Source organism: Dendropsophus ebraccatus, chromosome 6, assembly GCF_027789765.1.
Source record: "Dendropsophus ebraccatus isolate aDenEbr1 chromosome 6, aDenEbr1.pat, whole genome shotgun sequence".
NCBI classification, from domain to species: domain Eukaryota; kingdom Metazoa; phylum Chordata; class Amphibia; order Anura; family Hylidae; genus Dendropsophus; species Dendropsophus ebraccatus.
The window spans coordinates 84,879,801-84,897,665 of NC_091459.1; the positions used below are offsets into that span (position 1 = coordinate 84,879,801).

A 17,865-nucleotide genomic window follows, 5' to 3' on the forward strand; every position below is an offset into this window, starting at 1 on the left:
AAGCTCTCCTAGAAATGAACTCTGATGGGTGGGCTTTGTAACTATTTGTTCTCCATGAAAACAAGTTATTTATATATTCCATTTTCAGTGTGCTTTTAAGTTATTTTACACTTTGTATGTTATTGCTGCATAACATTTGATGTTGGTACAATATATTTTAAAAGAAATCACTCAGGTTTATTTCATCTCTGTTAACCACTTTTGGCTACGTAATTTCAAATACAAAACTTATCAAAACCGAATTAAAATGCTAACGTTTGGTTTTTCAATTTGGGGTTAAATGCTTGGGTTGGTTTAAACAACTGGTAATGCTTTTATGCTTGGAGAATACATTTCAAATTATTTTTAACAGGTTAGTGTTATATTAAAGCATGATAATATATAGGAGGAAAAAGAAATTAAAAAACTCAAAAAGAAATCCACATTATACGCTAATGCTACATATCATGATCATCATCTAACAAAAAGGATATTCCGCACACAATATAATATAGAACACAAAGATATCAGCAATTCACATGTGAACATGGAGAATTATATCGTTTTAATTTTTCCGTAAATTGAATTCAATTTAAATCGAATTACTAAGGTGGAAATGACAATGACTTAATAAAGTTGACTCAAAAAGGACAAACCTTCACTGATGTTTTTTTGCAGTATGTTTTTTTTTTGTGTGGAAACAACTGATCATGATCAGTCAACAAATCCTATTCATTTCTATAGGACAAACTGCTGCCAAAGTGCATCAAAAGACATAATGCAAAAAAACAAAACAAAACAAATTGTATGGAAGCGCCTAAACAAGTAAATCGGAATACTTACAACAAATTTAAATACCATTTTTAGTAAATATACAAAGCAACAGAATTTAACAAATAATTTGAACTCTTATCATCTTTTCATGGAGCTGCAGATTTTTTTGAGTTTGAGGAAACTGGACACATACAAATACACAAAAGTAACACAAAATAAAATATATTAAAACAAATCTACACTATCTACTCGCTGGTAATGAAACAAAGGATGAGATAATAATCCATTCATACATGTATCAATAGTATATCAATCATGAAGCAATACTGTACAAATCACATTAGTATCTTAGTCGCCAGTATAATATGCTGTTTATACACTCAGTCCTGCCACGTATGTATGAAAATATTCCGTGACGTATCACAGATTGCCATTGTGTCAGGTGGATGCCTCCTTTCATACATAAACAATTATGTATTATAATATTAAATCTCTAAAATATCTTGGTATTTGCGCTATAAAGAAGAGAAACGCGTTTACAAGTCCAGCACTTGTCTTGTCTGCCATATTTTTTTTAATCATTTTGGTAAACTTTAATAGGCAAAAGCGAGCATTTCTTTATTGGGTAATGGTTATGTCACTAGAATCCATTATTCTAACATTTTTCTTTCAATGGTATCTTGTACAAAGTCACTCAATAACTAATCAATTCAGGGTTAATACAGTTTATTTTTTAAAAGTGAAATTACGCTGGAAGACTTCGCCCCCACCCTATAAAAATCAGTACATGGCAGCTGTTTAGGAGGCTTAAAGTGATTAATTTATGCCTGGTGCTGCAAAGAATCAGGCTGGGCACAGTTTCATGCATGTTACTAGAGGCATTTTACATAAATACTTACATAAAGAATGATCCACAGCGAGCAGGGAGAGACAGCCTGAAACCATTGACAATCATTTTATTAGCACATAAGCTTCCTATGTGTGCACTAATGCTCTCCCCAGCTCAAGAAAACAGGATTGTTCACAAGCAGAATTCTAATTCTCTATTGCAAATCGAGAGAGTTTAATGCAAATGCTGTATTGTAAATGAAATGATAGGCCAAACTGCATGGATGTGATTTTTATACCATAGCCATGGTAAAGGCTCGGGTAGACCTCTTTATTAGATAACCATTAGGAGTCAGTTTTTTCCTCTAAGAATCACTTCGGGGCACATTATTAATAATCTCTTCAATTAAGCTAGCCTAAAGCTAGAGGAACCCGGCTGAAGATGCGCCAAATGTATCACCGAGGCACATGCGGTTTGCTAAATCTGGAAAGTATTTGGCTCACATCCTGTTATACTTCCTTTTAGGTTGTATACTTTAGACCAATTTTATGTGGGATAAAATGGCGAAACTATAAATGTGATGCATTTGTAGACTCAACAAGGCCATAGCACTTTTTCTTTTATGTCCCTCCGTAAAATGCAGAAATGACATAATCACACAGTTACCTATAAGGTTTCTCTGACATCATCTACGGGAGAGCTGTCTTTCAGCAGGTCTTTTTTTTTTTAAATTAAATCAAGGGTCAGATAGATTCTCAACACAAGGGAGAAAACATCTTTTATGGTGCGTTCACACCTACAGGATCTGCAGCTGATTTTCTGCAGCAGATTTCATTTAAATAACTGAACACAGCATCAAATCTGCTGCAGATCTGCTGCAGATCCTGTAGGTGTGAACGCACCCTAAGGGCCCTATTCCACTGGACGATTATCGTTTGCATATCATTAACGATTAACGATCGCAAACGACCACTATTGCGAAAGACCTGAAAACGTTCACTCATTTCCATTGAACGATAATCGTTACTTATGATCGTAATTGCGATCGTTTTTTCTTCGCTATTTATTCGCTATTGCATTCGTATCTATTGCGAACGACCGAACGATGTCTTATTCAACGCGAACGATTTGCGAACGAGCAACGATAAAAATAGGTCCAGGTCTTATAAAGCGATCAACGATTTCTCGTTCGGTCGTTAATCGTTAACTGCATTTCAACCGAACGATTATCGTTTAGATTCGAACGATTTAACGATAATCTGAACGATAATCGTCCAGTGGAATAGGGCCCTTAGGGAATGTTGGGAAATGTCTTTTGTGTCAAAATCCAATCCTTTTTTTTTTTTTTTTTTTTTAAGCAAAACCTATATAGGCGAATGGATCTCCCATGTGTGATGTGAGATCAGTGTAAGTGCCAATATATAACAATATAAGGGTTTTATTGTTGAAAAGTAAAGCTAGGTAAAGAAATAGTTATACAATAATAATGGCACAAGAACCTTCTCTGTGTCACAATAATTTTCTCTAATAGACCCAAGATAGCCCAGTTTTACAAAAAGATAAAAAAGTAACAGCATCCAGGAGGAGCCATAAAGTAAAAAAAAAGACCTTTACTCCATCATGGCACCATACACAAGCAACGTTTCAACCATAAGGTTTTTTTCCGGCTTACCCCACTTTTACAGTAACAGGTATAGTGAAGCAGTTGTCAAATGTAATGTTTGTATTTAAATGGAAAAGTATAAAGCTTTTAACTTATAGTTCTCCTTATAGGCTCCACTTAGAGGTGTACATTGAAGCTTCTGAAACCCAATGTACCACTTACCAGCATGTATAATACTGGTGTCTTTTAAGGCTGGGGTTACATTCATAAGGTGGTCCAGCATCCCTCTTTTACAGAAACTGATGCTATAAAAATGCATGTTGTCATCACTTGTCCCATCCTTTTTTCTATTTTCTATTAGGTCGTACGACAGGACACTACAAGATATGTTCCACTATACGAGCTGTCCAGTGGTCTGGCGACAAAGTTTCATCAACAGATGCTTTGAAATGTCCCATTCAAATGAATGGGATCATTTTAAAGATCCCTTTCCCCTGGACACAGTAACAAAGCAAAGTAGCGGTAAAGTAGCAAATGCTGCCGGATCACCGAATAAACGTGGTAGGTTGGGCCACATGAAGCACTAGAGCTTGTTTGCTACCTCTGCACCCCCTATGCACCCCCTTGTTTGCTACTTCTCCACCAAAACAAGGTCTTCATGTATGTAAACTGTATGTAAACTCCATAGGTGTTCTATTAACTATGGACTTGAGACATCAGAGTTATAAAAAAAAATATATTGAGAGATAACTTACAACATGAACATCTTAATAAATCAGTAGCTTATAAGAAGTACAGCTTATAACCAGTACAGTTGTAAATCACCAACATTTTTCATCCTCTAAGGTGCAATATAAATACGTGAAAACACTATAGGGGACATGTATTAAGCCCAGGCTTGCACGAAAATGCACCAAGCTCACCATATGGGTGGAGAGAGGACAGGTAGAGGCACGGCATTGTGCACAGGGAGATGTGGTTAAAATCTACGCCAGCTCTTCAGGCGGTTGCACGGCAGCCTCAGATACGCAGAATTTATCAAGCGACCTGCATTGCCTGAGAAATCCAGCAGCACAAACTCAGGGAAAATCTTTTCTACACTGCTCTTGATACATGTGGCCCTATGTGTGGCTCCTTTTTTCATTATTGTGCCATTCCCTGTCATCTATGCACTTCTAATAGAACTGGCATTGGGGACAGTGCAACAGGAAAACTACAAAGATCAGTAGTGCACACAGAGCAATAAAATATAGAGGAATGGTTAAATTATTTTTATTGGACCTGAGTACACGATACCCTTTATAATTAAAGGTACATTTTTTTTTTCCAACTGTTGCAATGGTGCTGTATCATCTCAATGTCAACCGGCTTGTACATGGTTTGCTTTGCTGGCTGACTGAACTCTGTTAGTGCCAACCACTACTTACTTGCACTAAATACTTGCTGCCGAAGGTTTATCTGCTGTAACATCCGCTCTGACCAACAATGATTATGTGCATTATTTTTTAATCTTTTCTAAACTCTTGCATAATTTTAGTCTATATATAAAATATGAATAGGCAGTCGGTAAATTAAAGAGGTTGTCCAGGGAAGATTAAAGAAGTCCAGCCATTTTTTAAATCGGTCAGCCGGCGGGGGGAACTTGATAACAAGAAGAAATTTACCTCTCCCCGTGCCCGCGGTGCGCAGCGGAACTGGCATTGGGACCCCACTGAAAATGCCTGTCCCGGCTGATGGACTGGCTTTTCAGCCAATCAGTGACTGGAGTGGCGTCCTGCAGTCAGTCCACCAGCCGGGTCGTGACGTGTGCAGCGATGAGATCTCGGAGCTCCGTGAGGGCCCCAAGACTGGTCCCACCACTCACTGTGGGCACAAGTAGAGGTAAATTCCTACTCATTATTAAATTCCCCCTGCCCCTGCTGGATTTTAAAAATGGATGGACCTCTCCTTTTACTTGTCACCTATCCACAGGCCCCTGGCTTCTTTGTTATGAATAGACCCGCAGCTCTATTCATTCCTATTGAGCTGCTGGAAAGAGATAAGTAAGCCAGAAGAGTGCTTTCTTTCCGGTGGCTCCATAGGAATGAATTCATAACCAAAAGCCGGGGGCCTGATACGTTGATTGGCAGGGAGGTTGAACTCTTTCTGACATGCCTATCATTACTGATAATGCCCCTTTTTTCTCAATTACATAGTTTACAAGACTGTTGTTAAACTTTTACTTGTGCTGTTCTAAATATATACTTATTTAATTTAGGGGTGTGATATGTCAGGACTTACAGGGTTCTAACAGGATGAAATTGGCGGCATACTGCCCGGTAGGGGTGCTTAGACCCAAGATGTTGAGTTGATGGAAATGTCAACATTTGGGCCCAGATTTATCTAAAGGTGTAAGATATCCACTGGTGTAAACTGCCCACAGCAACCAATCACAGCTCAACTTTAGGTTTTGGTCAAATGAAAGCTGAGCTGTGATTGGTTGCTGTGAACAGTTTACACCAGTGGATATTTTAAACTATTTGATAAATCTGGGCCTTATTCAGGGCCGTATTACCAGCTGCTTCTGCCCTAGGCACTAAACCTGCAGACTCCTCATCTTCACTCACCAATCAGCATTTCTGAACATCATATTGATATCTGATCAGTCTTAGGCTATGTTCACACTACGTAAAATAACGGCCGTTGTCCGTGCCGCAAAACTACGGTCGTTGTTTTGAGGTTCCCTATTATGAATGAAATGCAATGTAACTACGGCCGTTGAATGCACATTACGTATCGAATAACGGCCGTTGTTTATGCGTCCCCGTGAAAAATGAACATGACAATTATTTACGGACGGTAATACTGCAACAACGGCCGTGGATTTCAATGAGGGCGCGAACGTAAAACCTATATCTGCCGAATTAAACTTGATTTTGATGTTAAAAATTTTCTGATTCTCGGGCTGGGCGCAATATTTAAAGTAAATGACCTGTTTCAGCCCGCTTAAAAACATGCTAGGAGTCAAAATTAAACAACGGCCGTAGTTTCACGACTAGCCCGTACGATCGTAATTCTACGTTGAAAACAACAGCCGTTATTTTACGTAGTGTGAACATAGCCCTAGGCCGCGATACCAAATTTACTGTACGTCACCACATGCAGCCGAAATCTGACCCTCATGTGGTAACCAATAGGTGTATGGCCAATAATCCTGGTAACAGCACATGACTACTGGGGAACAAATGGGAGCCTGGTTTCGGCCACATGCATTTTTCTACATATAGGAATTTCCACATTAAATCAATGATTAGAGCCGTCTGCATATAGTCTGAGGGAATTCTCACCACAGGATTGGTAGGTAATAACTCCAGGCGTTACATTTAACACCGCCATACCAGACCTGAAAAATACCTCCATACTGTGACTGAATAACACAGTTAAACCAGACCTGACCAATATAGCTATACTGTGGCTGGATAACACCGCCATACCAGACCTTGACCAATACTGCCTTACAAACCCCCCCCCCCTGAAAAGACAAGTCTAAACAGGAGGTGGGAGACCAAAATAATAAAAACATTAAAAAAAGATGGTTCCTTCCCCCTTCTCTATGTTACTGCCCCCCTGCAAGGTGCTACCCTGGGCACCCTAGACCAAGGGTGCCCAGTGGAAAATATGGCCCTGGCCTTACTGTTTCCTTAATCAGATTGTAGTATTCAAAGACTAGCAAAACTTTGCATACTAGAATGCTTTTGCAAATAGCTAGTGTTGAAAGTCAAAGCTTGATGTGAGGGACAGAAGAGCACTTTTTTAAGAATTATAGCAAAAAAACACATCTTTGAGGTAATGGTGCCCTTAAAGTGGAGCTCCAGATAGAGAAAATTATTTTCTTGAAAAAAATACATTGAAAGTTATATAATGTATTAGCTTGTCTGTGCAGTTCTGCCGCACTGGTAGTTGATTGACATCCAGGAATTGAGAAAAACTGGCCTCTGTCCAATCTATCCTGCCCCCCCCCCCCGACAAGAGACAAAGACCACGTGACAACTCTATCACATTCAGTTTGGTTGCTGAGCACAGATTGAGGATGCAGAGGTGATGGGGGTGGGCCTGGGTGGGGAGTGGGCGGGGCATAATCAGGCCAATTCAGTCTATTATCGCTCCATGTAAAAGAGAGAATGATCAGCCGATGAAACAGTCATCGGCTGATCATGTCTTTAGGTCAGAACCTAAAATCATAAGGCGTGAGGTGCATGTCGCTACGTGTAATAGCAATGTGTGGTCCGCAGCTGGTGATTGTAGTATAAAATAATAAGCCCTTTACTTACCACGTTCCCTGGTGTCCTCGGGCTTTCCCCGGTCTCAGTGACTGGGGTGGGACACGCCTGCAGCCACAAACTGGCTAAGAGGTTCCTTCCCACCGGGTGATGACACCTGAACCTGGGAGAATGCAGTCGGGGATGGTAAAGTAGGGATTCTTTATTATTCATACATTAGCAGGTAAACAGTTTTTTGGGCGGTTTTGTCACATTTTTTTCAGACAAAAATGCTGTGCAAAAATTGTGCCTGAGGGTAGCCTCAGGGTGGCTTCACACACAGCTTTTTGTGGCAGTATTTCATACAGTTTTTTGAGCCTCATTCTCCTATCTGCTGGATCCACTTTTGGCTTGAACGCACCAAACTAAATAAAAAACAACTACAAAAAGCCAAACTAGCCATGTAGACCCAGCTGCATTCCTCCCTTATATTTCTCTTTCTTTTTGAATCGACACCTGGCTTTGACTACCAAAATGGCATAATTTTTTAAACAATGTGGGCTTTCTTCAGACAGCTTTTGCAAGGTATTTTAGGATGAATAAACAACACAAAAAACTGTACCAATTTGGGGTGTTTTGGGGAAACACAGTACTTCCTGCTGGATCCACTTTTGCTTCGGCTTAAAAGCTGTAGTAACAGTTTTCCAAAAATCTGGAGTGTGTGACAACAGCCATAGGCTAGTATCACACACAGTGGCAAGGTGTTATCAAAATGTGTAAAATAGAAACTGGTGTAAACTGCCCTTATAGAAACCTATTGCAGCTCAGCTTATAGCTAGGACTAAATGTAGGCTGAACTGTGATTGGTTGCTGTGGGCAGTTTGCACCAGTTTCTATTTACACCCTTTGATAAATCAATGCCAGTGTTTTTTTTTTCTCTTCCACTGACGTTTTTAAGCCAAAGCCAGAAGTGGATTATTATTTTTTTTTTACCTTGAACAAAACTTAAAGCCCATTCCAATGATTACGAACATGAAGCACTGTGCAGATGTGTAAAGATCACTGTGGGTCACGCTGTGTCATGTTGTGGCCGTGTTCCCGCACGGCTTGTCTTGCAAAACAGAGCTGTCAATATTACAGATTACCCACTCATGTTATCAATCAACATGTTTACCAATACAAATATATATATTGGCATACAATGTAATGCATTGTAGACTTTGAGGGGAAATAAAGACGACTGATACCAATTGTCTGTTAAGGGGCCTCTAAATATTCACCATTACCAAGGGGTTAAATTGTGTGGCTGTGTTATAAATAACTAGCTGTGCTGCATCTCAGACATTATGTAAAGTGATCAATTCTAAGATCTCGCTATGAAAAACCTAATGAAAGCAATTCTTCTGACTGTCAGCCAGCGGTATGAATGGAACACTTTAGATATTAATATGGATTTCTGAGCTGATAACATTCTACCCTACACTGCAGATGGTGTTGTGTATAGCAATTATGCGTCCTACTTTGTAATTGTATTGTGCTGCTCTGCGGTTGACATGGTCTTTCCATTGATGATAAATCTATAACAATCCAAAGGTAAGGGACAGTTTAAGAACTATTAAACAAAGAGCAGCGATTATTGCCACGGTATGCAGTCATTTATTTATACATCTGTAGATAATATAGCTGCTGGCATATATTAGTCTGGAGTATTCAGGCTTTTCCCACAAAATTAACATCTTAGAAATATCCTCTGAACACTCTGCGGACTTTACCCTAAAGGCTGGGTTCACACTACGTATATTTCAGTCAGTATTGTGGTCCTCATATTGCAACCAAAACCAGGAGTGGATTAAAAACCCAGAAAGGATCTGTTCACACAATGTAAAAATTGAGTGGATGGCCGCCATTTGATGGCAAATATTTGCTGTTATTTTAAAACATCGACTGTTATATTGAAATAATGGCAGTTATTTACTGTTATATGGCGGCCATCCACTCAATTTCAACATTGTGTGAACAGATCCTTTCTGTGTTTTTAATCCACTCCTGGTTATGTTCACACTGCGTACGAATCCGTACGCAGGTCTTACGCTGCCGTACATGTGCGGCTGAAACTACGGGCGTGCAAAAAATCGACATGTGGCCGGATGCGTACGCACCGCTAACATACGCCCGTAGTACAGTTATGCTTCCCTAGCTTGTTTCGAAGCGATCTGAGGCAGGACATTTACTTGGAAATTTTCGCCCATCCCCGTAAACCACACAGAACCTTTTGGATCGAAAAATCAAGTTCAATTTGGCTGAAATAAGTACTTCATACGGGACTGCGTGGAAATCCACAGCCGTGAGTTTCAACATTTCCGTCCTCTAACAATGGTCTTGTTCATTTTTTACAGCGCCGTATACGATCCGGCCGTAAGCACATACGTGCACTGTGCGGGCGTATATCGTATACTTTCAAGCGAACGCATCGACCTCAAAACTACGTGTGTATATTCGCGGTTCGCACTACGGACGGATTCATATTCAGTGTGAACATAGCCTTAGGCTGCATTCACACTACGTGTATTTCAGTCAGTATATATTTCAGTCAGTATATTTCAGTCAGTATTGCAACCAAAACCAGGAGTGGATTAAAAACACAGAAAGGATCTGTTCACACAATGTTGAAATTGAGTGGATGGCCGCCATTTAATGGCAAATATTTGCTGTTATTTTAAAACAACGGCTGTTATATTGAAATAATGGCCGTTATTTACTGTTATATGGCGGCCATCCACTCAATTTCAACATTGTGTGGACAGAGCCTTTCTGTGTTTTTAATCCACTCCTGTTTTTGGTTGCAATACTGACTGAAATATACGTAGTGTGAACGCAGCCCCATATATAAAATGCTATGCCACAAGTCAAACGTATATAGTATGTACTGAAAAAATTAACCCGGCGCTGCCCAGGTAAAAAGTGTCAGTGTGTTAATTAGATTTGTTCCAAGGTCGCCCAGGAGCTAAATCTATGCCCTTGTTTTTTTTGTTTAAGGGGAAATCACCAGAAGCCCTATATATCCCTTTATACACTATATACCTCGACAGTTCTGCACTGTTTACGTAAATTGTAGGTTAGAAATAAACTAAAAACTTTAAACAGCCTAAATACCTAATAGCCAAACTGAGATGTCATCATGTGATCAGACTGTAAGAGCCTGGTTATATACAATATTGTCAGTTTTATATACAGAGCCTGGTTATATGCAACATTGGCAGTGTTATACATCATACAGCCTGTTATACAACATTAACAGTGCTATACTGAGCCTGGTTATATACAACATTGGCAGTGTTATATACAGCCTGGTTATGTACAACTTTGGTAGTGTTATACAGAGCCTCGTTATATACAACATTGGTAGTGTTATATACAGCCTGGTTATATACAACATTGGCAGTGTTATATACAGCCTCATTATATAGAACATTAGCAGTGTTATATACAGCCTGGTTATGTACAACATTAGTAGTGTTATGCTGAGCCTGGTTATATACAACATTGACAGTGTTAGTGGAGGTCCTGTATACCTGTAGTATATAGTTGGTGGAGGTCCTGTATACCTGTAGTATATAGTTCCGGGGTCCTGTATACCTGTAGTGTATAGTTTGGGGGTCCCCCCGCCTACTGCAGACCATAAGTAAGGTGTGTGTGTGCAGACCTTACATTGTGGAGCTTATAATAATAAGTGCATACACAATCCTGCATCATCATATTCTGGCCCTCTTAGGCACTACCTTTCATCCTTGGTGAGGACAACACAGAAGAGGTTTCAAAGTTTCTAATACTGTATACACTCTTCCCCCCACTGCAGGGAGCCCCCGTACTGTATACACTCCCCCTCCCCTGCAGGTACTCCTATACTGTATACACTTCCTCCCTGCAGGTAGCCCTTATATTGTATACACTCCCCCCGCAGGTAGCCCCTATACTGTATACACCCCCCACACCTGCGGGTAGCCCCTATACTCTATACACTCCCCACACTTGCAAGTAGCCCCCATACTCTTTACATCCCCCCTTGCAGGTAGTCCCTATACTCTATACACTCTACCCCCCGCAGTTAGCCCCTATACTGTATACATTTCCCCCCTTCTTGCAGGTTGCCCCCATACTGAATACACTCCCCCTGCAGGTAGCCCCAGTACTGTATACACTCCCCCCTGCAGGTAGCCCCCATACTGTATACACTGCCCCCTTGCAGATAGCCCCAATACTGTATACACTCCCCCCTTCAGGTAGCCCCCATGCTGTACAAACTCGCCTCTGCATGTAGCCCCCATGCTGTACAAACTCCCCCCTGCAGGTAGCCCCCATGCTGTATACATTCCCCCCTTCAGGTAGCCCCCCCATGCTGTATACACTCCCCCCTTCAAGTAGCCCCCATTCTGTATAAACCCCCCCAGGTAGCCCCCATGCTGTATACATTCCCTAGAACCCCATTACTGTATACATTCCCCAAAACCACCACCCGGCAGGTAAGCCCCTTACTGTATACACTGTATATACACTGTACACTGTTAGGGTGCCTTCACATTTACCGGATCCGCAGCAGATCTCACACTGCAAATTTGCAGCAAAGTCCACTGTGGATCCAGTGTCATTCAACCCTATAACACTACATACTCGCAGCAGGATTGACATCCCGCTGCAAGTATGTAAATTAACCCCCTCGGCAACCAGGGCGTAACTTACACTGACAGAGGCACCCATCATCCCGCCCTCACAGACCGCTGTTAGATCGTGCAGGCTCCCCTCCAGTGTGTTCAGCGCTGTGCTGCTGCTGGGCACAGCTCTCTCCTCAGAGCTGTGCCCGGCAGCAACAGCACAGCGCCAAACACACTGGAGGGGTGCCTGCACGATCTAACAGCGGTCTGTGCGGGCGGGATGAGTTACGCTCCGGCCGCCAAGGGGGTTAATTTACATACTCACAGCGGGATGTCAATCCCGCTGCGAGTATGTAGTGTCATAGGGTTTAATGATAATACAACAGCAACAGACCGCACACCCTATTTAGGTAGTGTTGGGTGCCAGTGTAAAAGGATTCCTCAATCCTGTAGTGGACCACCAGATCTCTTCCCATATCACATCTGGTCTGCAGTATGGCTACATTGGTTTGAGGAAGGTCGGATGCACGACCGAAACGTCACCAGTAGCGTTGCCTTCTTACATATTTTTCTTGTAAATTAATCTGGTCGGACTGTGACACTTTATTTTCATTTGAATAAAACTTTTTGGGAAGTGCCGTGTTTCTGTCTACATATAGGGTTAAATGACACTGGATCCGCAGCGGATTTCACTGCGAATTCACAGCGTGAAATCCGCTGTGGATCCGGTAGGTGTGAAGGCACCCTTAGGCTGCATTCACACGTTCCGGGAACTTGTCCGTGCGCACGGAACAAGTTACAGCATAGTATTTTCTATGAGGCTATTCACATGTTCCGTGTTGTAACGGATCTCAAATCCGTTCCGATAAAAAATAGGACATGTCATTACTCGGAACGGAAGCACGGAACGGAGGCCCCCATAGAAATCAATAGGATCAGTTTTTTTTAACAGATGTAACATCCGGGTGCATCCGTGTTCCGTCAAAAAAACGGATCACATGATTTTTTTTTTTTTTCCAGTCACATGTCCAGTGATGTAATTGACCAGGAAGTGAAAGCACAAGCATGGCGAACGCTACAATGGACGTGGAACGCCTAATCACCATGGTGCAGGCTCGTCCCTGCCTATGGGATAAGAGAGATTCACAGTATGCGAATCGCGATCTTCGCACAAAAATGTGGGAGGAAATTACCGCTAATATGCTGGGAGAAGAGTGGGCACAGGCTAGCGTAAAGAGAAGAGGTGACCTACGTAAGTTTACCTAAATTTACTTCTCCATACACTTTTATATATCTGGTGTTTTTAATATACCTTTTTCTTGCAGTGATCACTGTGAAGCACAGGTGGCAAGCCTGTAGAGATCAATTCAAAAAAGATTTAAATCTTACTTGTGCCAGTGGCAGCGGCAAACAAAAAAAAAAAAAATATTGTTATATGGACCAACTTATGTTCTTAAAAAAATGTCATGTCAGTGGGGAGGTGAGTGTTTCATGTGCCTTCTTTGTGTGTCCTGTTGTGTTTGGATGATGGGAGTATTCCAGGCAGCAAGTCTGCACTTGCATACTTCCATCCGCCATGTGCCTTCTCTGTGTGTCCTGTTGTGTTTGGATGATGGGAGTATTCCAGGCAGCAAGTCTGCACTTGCATACTTCCATCCGCCATGTACCTTCTCTGTGTGTCCTGTTCTTTTTGGATGATGGGAGTATTCCAGGCAGCAAGTCTGCACTTGCATACTTCCATCCGCCATGTACCTTCTCTGTGTGTCCTGTTGTGTTTGGATGATGGGAGTATTCCAGGCAGCAAGTCTGCACTTGCATACTTCCATCCGCCATGTACCTTCTCTGTGTGTCCTGTTGTGTTTGGATGATGGGAGTATTCCAGGCAGCAAGTCTGCACTTGCATACTTCCATCCGCCATGTACCTTCTCTGTGTGTCCTGTTGTATTTGGATGGTGAGAATGTTATATCTTTTTTACCCCATCTTTTAGCACTTCAGACAACCTGTCTGATAATGAGGTTGCAGTCAGTCCTGCTTCAACTCCCGCTGCTACAGTGGACAGTCCAGCTAGCGGTGTTGGTATGGGTACAAGTCTCCTGGGTTCAGCCAGCATCAACAACCTCCGTGAGGAAGATCCTGCCGAAGGGGTGGAGGAGGAAACTAACAGCAGGAAGAGGCCTAGAGGAAAGCAATCTGCGGGGACAGCTGCAAAAGGGCAAGTCGGTGCAGAGGTAACCACCAATTATTATTTTACTGTGCATTGTTTTAAAATGTGTACAAGTTTTGGATACTTTGCTCAGTGACTTGTGTTCTTTTTAAAGTTGCTTTATTTTTTTCTTCTGCAGCTTATCAACATTCTTCGGCAGCGCACAGAACTTACCGCCAATGAGAGGTTTTGCAATAGCCTTCTGTATGTGATCAACACTGTCCCTGAAGAACGCCTTGTTGACTGTCAGGGAGACATATACTCCCTTGTTCAAACATATCGAACACACCCTGATCCTCGTAGTCTATCCCGAATTATTGACCAGTATCGCCATGGGGAACTCCCGGCCGCTACTACTTGCATTCCGCCTCCTTACAACACATTTCCTCCTTCAAACAATCAACCTTCTGCCAACCCTCTAAACCAACACACACCTCTACCTCCTCACAGTGGTCTACTCTCTCTGCAAACCCCCCCACCACATGGCAGATTTCGCCAGATCCATTACGGCCAACAAAATTTCCATGATTGGTCTGGCCGTGAATATCAGACACCCTCTCCTCAACCTCCTCACCATGTTCAAAGATCTGAATCCAAAAATAGTTCCAATGCATCCTTTAGTCAGGATGGATATTCTTTGTAATTTGTTTTGACATTGTGGAAGTATTCTCCAACTTTGTGTAGAGTAGAATAAGCACAGTTGCCCCTAGCAACCAATCAGATTCTTGCAAAGAGTCCATGAGGAAGGAAAATTAGAATCTGTTTGATTGCTAGGGGCAAATAAGCTTATCCTACTGTGGCACAAAAGGTATTTGGTTTAACTACAAACCCCCTCTCCCCAACCTCGACTACAGTTTAAAGTGCAACGTTAAAAAATTGTTCAAATACAATGTTGACTATTTTTACAAAATAAGTGTGTTTTGCTCAACACTTATTAAAAGTGTGTTATGTTTTATCACCTTGTGGTTTTTAACTTGCAAGAAACTTTACGTAAAGGTGGATGTGGGGTGGTTTTATGTCAGGGGGTTAAAGGGGTCAGATTTGTCCAGTTCTGGTGATAATTTTTTTTTACAAAATTTATATTAATATTGTTAAAAAAAAAAAAAAGACCAGTCCTGCACAAATCAGCATACTAAGACAGCGTACATGGGAAAGGTGTGGACTGCAACATCTCCCCTCTGGTGATGAGGTCTTTGTTGATATTTGTGTCCAAAATGGCATTATGTGGAAAATTGGACACAAATATCGTAAGCTCGCAGCCCACGTCAAGGAGCCTCATCTACTGCGAGTCCCTAAGGGAACATAAACTAAACTACAAACAAACTGAACTAACTAATAGAATAAACTAAGCCTAATAGAAAAAACTAAACTTATTAATTAAATCGAACGATGATGAAAGGCAATAGTCTGCGCTTGCACCCTTGCATACTTCCATTGGACATCTGCCTTCTCTGTGTGTCCTGTTGTATTTGGATGATGGGAGTATTCCAGGCAGCAAGTCTGTACTTGCATACTTCCATCCGCCATGTGCCTTCTCTGTATGTCCTGTTCTTTTTGGATGATGGGAGTATTCTGGGCAGCAACTCTCCCCTCTGGTGATGAGGTCTTTGTTAATATTTGTGTCCAAAATGGCATTATGTGGAAAATTGGACACAAATATCGTAAGCTCGCAGCCCACGTCAAGGAGCCTCATCTACTGCGAGTCCCTAACTAAACTAACAAAGGAAATTAAACTAAACTAACTAATAGAACATGAAGCAACAGTCCAGACACAGAAGTCTTTTAGATAGCATCCATCTGCCACGGAACACTTCCCGCTGGTGAAAGGAAATAGTCTGCAAAAAAATCCCGAACAGCCAAGCCTGACGATCCAGGTCTTCCCTGCAGGTTCCCTTCCATCGGGATCGGGGCAGATGGCATGTGTGGTATTTCTCCCTCAGGAATGACAGTGGAATCATAAATCCGAACATAGTTGTGAAGAATGACGCAAGCCTGTATCACCTTCGCTACATTGTCCGGAGTCAACTGAAGTGATGACTGGAGTACCCGCCACTTGGAGCTCAGAATCCCAAAGGCGCACTCAACATACCGCTTTGCACGGGTGAGACGATAGTTAAAGATACGCCTCCGGTTATCTAAGCCACGCCTTGGAAAAGGACGCAGGAGGTTGGTCTGCAGTCCGAATGCTTCATCCGCCACTATCACAAAGGGAGCTGGTGGTCCATCCAATCCAGGTAGAGACCTTGATGCTGGTAGACGCAGCTGATTGGACTTAAGCATCTCACCCATTCTGGAAGCCCTGAAAATGCCAGCGTCCGCAGAGCTCTCATAGGCCCCTATATCAACAATCACAAACCGATAATCACTGTCAGCCAAGGCCAACAGCACCACCGAAAAATACTGTTTGTAATTGTAATATAGGGAGCCAGAATGAGATGGCTTACGCACACGAATGTGCTTTCCATCCAGCGCACCTATACAGTTAGGAAACTGTGCTGCTGCTTCGAATCCCTCAGCGATGTGGAGCCAGTCCTCAGGCTGGGGGGGGTGGCATCACTTGGGCCCTCAGACGCTTCCAGATGGTTCCGCAGGTCCTTCCAACAATATTGGAAATAGTGGATATCCCCAACGCGAACTCATAATGCAGGCTTGCATAAGAGTTGCCGGTTGCAAGAAATCTGCAAGTAAAAACAAAAGGGACATCAACTGACCATGTAAAATTAAACTTAACCCCTGTACCACCCCCTCCCCATTCATCACACCCTTTATGTGTCATCCCCTCCCCAGTCAGGGCTGCATGCTGTACACCATATAATGTACTGTATATACAGCTTACCTCAGGGTTACAAGGAGTCTTTCTTCAGGTGATATCGCAGACCGCATTACTGTGTCCTGGTGTTGTAGTCCTGGGCGCAGTTCAGCAAGAAGGTGATCAAAAGTATCTATAGTCATCCGACAGTAGTTCTGAAACTTGTCCGGATAACGTCTTAGGTCAGTGTACAGCTGATGAAATTGACCCCGTTCTGGACGCACAGAGACAATGGGGTGTACCCAATACCTCCGACGCTTCCTCCTCGGCTCTTCATCAAGCTCCTCAAACTGCTCTCCAAAGTGCTGGGAGATAAGCCAGGTCAAGATCACATCAGCAACTGGATCAGCAGTCATCTCTACAGTGATAAGTTAGCCAAAAACCACTCCTAGATTAGCAGAGGTAATGACCACAACTATCTCACAGCAAAGAAAACCAGAAATGGCACAGTAAAATGGCTGCCAGCCGATCATGTGACCTTTTAGAGAGGCTGGCCAAGCTAGTTGAGTTCTTTTTTCCCAAACAAACTTTATTAGACTGTGTACAGTACAATCACGGACAACAATCACGGACCAGGAAAATCACTGAACGTGTGAATGCAGCCTTACTGTAATAATTTCTGTGGATCTGTTGTGAGGCAGCTGGCCCTAGCAACCAATCAGATTCCAGCTCCCTTTGAATATGAAAGTAGTAATCCTATTGATTGCTAAGGCTTCCAACTGCCGTTTTTGCTGGAGCGCTGCAGTGCTAGTTATATCACCTGTGTGTGCAGTGTGGAGA

General features: G+C 42.2%; 1 pseudogene; it reads right to left on the bottom strand.

Annotated features, from left to right (window-relative positions):
* Positions 1 to 16,058: 16,058 nt before the first annotated feature.
* Positions 16,059 to 17,441, bottom strand: LOC138795229 (uncharacterized; annotated as a pseudogene).
* Between the last annotated feature and the right edge of the window lie 424 nt (positions 17,442 to 17,865).